The 5,597-nt window shown below is 34.6% G+C and overlaps 1 long non-coding RNA gene across 2 annotated transcripts; it reads right to left on the bottom strand.

The window, feature by feature from the left end:
- Positions 1-312: 312 nt before the first annotated feature.
- LOC107774256 (uncharacterized) lies at positions 313-3,221 on the bottom strand. Of its 2 annotated transcripts, XR_012698265.1 has the most exons (3): positions 1,032-3,221; positions 869-945; positions 313-774 (listed from the first exon to the last, which is right to left on the bottom strand). It is a non-coding gene; the product is annotated as an uncharacterized LOC107774256 (long non-coding RNA). The 2 variants fall into 2 exon arrangements; XR_001645458.2 differs by having other exon boundaries at positions 869-3,221.
- Between the last annotated feature and the right edge of the window lie 2,376 nt (positions 3,222-5,597).

Genomic DNA, 5,597 nt, shown 5'->3' on the forward strand with positions numbered 1-5,597 from the left:
ATTTTGTAATATTAATAACCAAATCAAACCAAAGTATTTACTGTTCAGTGTGATTTTTTTAAAGTTCGGTTCGGTTATTTTCGGTTTAGTTTTTCGGTTATTAACGGTTCAAGATTTTTATATCTTGGATTTACTTCCAGTGGTCATAAACTTCCAGTCCAGTGATTTTTGCATCTTGAGCCACTGGGCAGTGGGCATAACGTTTTATCTTTTATGGATGTAACATTGTAACTTCTGGCAGCATCCAAACATGAACAATAGCAGGATTTCACAATATAACAATTAACCTTTCAAGTCCAAACAAGCTAGCAATATACGAATCACTGAATTTCACAAACAAGCTAACCTTTCAAGTCCAAACAGAACACAACAGGATTTCACAATATAACAATTAACAACGTCAAACATCCAAGTAGTAAAATATCGCACAGTTCAGCAAACACTGTGCTAAATCTCGCAGCTACCAAAGTCTAAAACAAGTCTAGAAATACCATCACCAAACAACAAAAGAGTGGCAAACTAGTCACAACCCACAAGCCACAAAGTAAGTCTAGAAAAGGATACTTAAAGTCTTAAATACGAATCACTGAATGAGGCATGAGACACTTCTTAATGTGCTTCACTAAGCCAAAAGTGTCATAATACTTTGGATGACAATTATAAACTCGACCACAATAAAGGCACTTTGCTTTGCGGGCTTCTTCATTTACTTCAACTAGCTCAAAATGTTCCCAAATACGCGATCTAGCTTTAGGACCACGAGGCATAGTTGAACTTACAAAAAAAAGAAAAGATCACAAGTTAATAAAATATTTTTAATTATAAATAACAAAAGGATATCATAAAACAAGCAAATCTTTAAAGTTACCACTTGTTCAAACTATGCATCAACAATGCTAGTATCTCTTTCAACAATGCAAGTTTCTCTTTCGCTCGTTGCCATATCTAAATATAATTTGATAAAGTGTGTCATTTAAACTTACAAAGTAAACTAATTTTCACTAAAACACTCATAAAACGCAAAATCTTACCAAGTTCAATTTGCTCAAGAAACTCCAAACCTTCTTCAACATTAATAGGAGTACCCTCACATCTAAACCAATCTTGAACACAAACATGACTTTGCACCAACCGAGGAGTCAATGAACTCCTAAATGAATCAAGAATGCTGCCACTGGTGCTAAATGCACATTCCGATGCAACACGTGAATCAGCTTATAATCACAACCACAATGTTTACACTTTGCTCTATCACCTCCATTATCATCTTTAAACTTTTCAAAATGATCCCAAGCAGTTGATCTATATTGTACGGATTTTCTTATTTTTAGGCCTTGACTAGTTTCAACAGAATTTGTAGGTAAAGAAGTAGGTTCGCTTTTAGATGAACCCACCTCACTTACTCTACTTTCAAATTCTGCCATCTATAAAAAATCGAATGAAAACGGAATTAAGGTCGGAACACCTATAACAAATATTTTTTTTAATAAGGTAAAAATTTATAAATCAGATAAAGCCTAACTACAAACCAAGTTTCAAGCCCAACCAGAGTTCAATCAAAACCCAACCAAAATATGTTTCCAGTGAGCACAAAACACGAAATTGATGAGCGAACTCTAAAAGGTACACCAAAATTTTACATCAAATTTCTAGTGAACATGTTTCCAGTGAAGGGCATAACCAAATTTTACATCAAATAATTGATGAGCAAACTCTAAAAGGTACACCAAAAGGTACAAGATCTACACCAAAATCGAATGAGTTGAGGAAGAAAACTGAAAAGGAACTCAGAAGAAGTCACACTAACCTGAGGAAGAAGGATGAGCGACGAGCTGAGGAAGAAGGCGTCACAATCGGGCGTCGGCAACACTGCAGCAGTCGCACTGAGGTGAGAGGACTAGAGGAACCCTAAATCTAATTTTTGATTTCTAATTCTAAGGTGGGAACGTAAGTCGGTAAGAGTAAGTCACTAAGTGATTAAGTCTTAGGTTTGGATAAATTGGGTGTGCTTCAAATGGGTATTGGACTATTGGGCTTCAGCCTTAAGTTTTGGACTCTCAAAAGAACTCATATGTTCAAACCTATTTTTCTCAACTAATACCCAAAATTTTGATTTTTCGGTTTAATCGAAAATCGAAATACCAAAACCGTAAACCGTATCGAAAAATCAAAATTTAATAATTTAAAAATCGTGCACCGACCGAATAACCGCTTAAACCGAAATCGAAAAATCGAAATTCACGGTTCGACCGGTATTATGCCGACCCCTACTCCATTGGCAGTCGTTACCCCCACCTCTCTCAACCCTCCTTGCCTCCACTGCCGCCACCGGAATTGGTCACCGACCGACTGGCAACCACCTTTACACCATAACTGCTCCCCTATCTTCTTCCCCTCTCCCTTACTCCATTTCTCGCTGCCTCCTCCTCTCCCCGCGCTACTACCGGTGGTCATTGGTCGGAAAACGGCCGCCCACCACTGTTGCTTCACTCCCCATCCTCGTCGCTCCTCACTCTCTATTTTCTTTTAACTCTCTTCTACTTTGTAGGTGTCAAACCCATCAGAATCAGGCCGAATCTAACAAGATCTGGCCGGAAATGAAGTTAACTCCGGCGACTCGTTAGGCTTTTGTTTGGTCGTTGTTCCGGCACTATTTGCCGTCAAAGCAGCACTATCTTGATATCGTTTGGTATATTTTATTATTTTAACGCCGAAAAATGTGAAGATCTGGCCGGAATCAATTCCGGCGACTTTGTCTTTGGTCCTTTGACCGCTGCTCCGCGGATTTGCTATTGATGCAAGAATTTTGCTTTCATTTTTGCTATTAATTTCCACCATTTTCTCTGAAGCTTATTCATTATTTTGGGTTTGTTGCTCGTTGGATCGTCAGTTGGCGGCACTAATTTGTTTACCATTGATTCTTGTTGGTTTATGATACGCCGTTACACTATCTGATTGCTATTACTGATTATGATCCACAAATGTGCATATTTTTGAGTTTAAAATATTATTTTGCCTAAAGATATGGCCTGATGCAGAACAGAACCTTACGATGTTAAATTAAGGCCGATGAAAATAACCCCGAGATATTGAGGTCATGTCCCTCCGATTGACCCTCCGAACCAGGCGCAAAATGAAAGAGGCGATGACGATAAACTCATCGAAAAAGTAAGAATAGAAATGTGATGAACCAAATCTTTGGATGGTGACACGGATAGACATCGTAGTCGCAACCAAGGCGATTCCCCTTGTCATTTCTAGACGGAACAAACATATAATCTGAGCCTCCAAAATTATTTTCCAAAACTACTTTTAAAAACCCTTTTCCAAAAACATTTTCAAAAAGGAATTATTTTCAAAGAGAATTACCTTTGTACAACATTTTTCGTTTAATTATTATTTCATTAACTTACTAGTCTCTTTTATTTTTACTTTTGCGAGGCATTCTTACACGAAGTTGCTTCCAAAAGACGACGTTTGAAGAAAAATCAAATACGTATTCCCGTCAAATCTCGCACTTCGTACTTCCCATTCTAGGATGTAGATGAAACTCACAAGTACGGTGAAAAATATTACTTTAGGATGTTGAGTAGGGATTAGCGCTTACTCGTGACATGCTTGTTCGTCTATTTGCTTGCTAATAATATTTAGAATTATTGTATTTAGTTAATAATTAATGTATCTCTTAATATTTTAGTTTAATTAATCACATGTTCATAAATACTTAGACTTTTGGTATAATTCTATAGTTGAAACAATTAACTTGAATTTGGTATATGTTTAGCTAATGAAGTTAGTCAATTCGCTTCAAGTGAATATGGACTTATGATTTTGTTATGTTAACATAATTTCCTACAATAGGGTCTTTGAGTGATTTCGATTAGTAATAGATTATAGCTAATCAATTCTTTAAAATTAGTCTTTACACGTTTTATTTATTAATATATACATGTAAATAATCTGCAAAAGGTTATTTTGTCCTTAGCTTATCTCACGACATTAGGATTATATCTAGTTACTTCATTTATATATCTTTTAATCATTCATTAATTATTTGGGAATTATTTTTCTTTGTAAGTATTAATTCATTTTTACAAAGTTCTCTCATACACGATTCATTTCTCAGTAAAATATTTTGAGTTAATTGTTAGTCACTTTATTCAAATATTTTTTATTTATTTAAAAATAAGTTTTAGTCATACTTGTTCATTCTTAACGACTATTTTCACATGTTATTCTTCAATAAATTTTTTTTTATCAAAGTCTAGTCATATTATATACAAATTTTAGAATAGTTCTATCCACTCATTTGTTAGATAAATACCCTTCACCTAATTGATTCGCTAGGGTTAAATTTCTAGTCAATTTGTTAATCTTTATTCGCCTGGGAATAATTCTTTAGTATACTCATTCATTTTTGGTAACCCTTTTCTGTATTATTCATTCTTTATTTACTTAATTAATTCTTTTGAAGCCAACAATTTTAGTCTCTCCATATTCATTTGAAAACGGTTCTTTCCTATAAAGTCATTTGTTTAAAATTCACTACTCTAACCAAATTATTTTGGTCACTTTTGAGACACCTTACTTGTTAATATAAATTTCATATACTTTATATACATGAATTCTTTCATATACTTTACATATCTATTTGATCACACATATTTTATGTAAATATTTCTATGCTTTCCTTACTATATTAATTATTCTTTTATGTTCAAATCTTTTGCAATATTTGTAAATGCTAATTACAGAATTCTCTCATTTAGTTAATCAATTCCAATCGGGAATCACACCTTGTGTAACGATTCAATCGGTCGTTTTAAGTATTTTAGCCTCATTTTCCCTATTTGATGCTTTAAATATGTTTATTTGTGGTTACGTAACTTTTCGGGGTGATTGGTTTCGTTTCGGGAGAGTTTTGGATTGATTTGGGACACTTAGTCCCTTGGTTGGAGGCTTAAGTTGTAAGAGTTGATCGAAGTTTGACTTTTATATATATGACTCTAGAATGGTGTTTTGATGGTTTCAATAGTTTCGCATGGTAATTTTGGACTTAGGCTTATATCCGGATTTGGATTTGGAGGTTCCTAGGTCGTTTTGGCTCGAATTGGCGAAAGTTCAAAAGTTGAAGATTTGGAAGGGTGATAGGATTGATCGAGGCTTGACTTTGATGATATCGGGCTCGGAATATTGTTTCAGAAGTTAGAATATGTTCATTTTGTCATTTGAAACTTGTGTGCAGAGTTTGGTTGTGATCCGAGATGGTTATGCATGAATCTACCACTAGATTTAACATCAAATTATGGGGTTTAGCAAGAGAAATTTGGGGATTTGGGCAAAACTTTTCTAAAGTGAATATTTGATATTTGAACATCGATTCAGAGTCGGATTTGAATGAAATTAGTATGGTTAGACTCGTATTCGGGTTCCGGAGTGTGATCCCAGGGTTGACTTTTTTATTTTAGTTAAATATCGAAGTGTTATTATTCAGAATTGTTTTCTTTGGCTTTTATTTATGATATTAAGTTATTTTGGCTAGATTCAAGCCATTCAGAGGTTGCTTCACGTGGGAAGGGCTTATTAGAGGTTTGATT

Source organism: Nicotiana tabacum, chromosome 13 (genome assembly GCF_000715075.1).
Source record: "Nicotiana tabacum cultivar K326 chromosome 13, ASM71507v2, whole genome shotgun sequence".
NCBI classification, from domain to species: Eukaryota; Viridiplantae; Streptophyta; class Magnoliopsida; order Solanales; family Solanaceae; genus Nicotiana; species Nicotiana tabacum.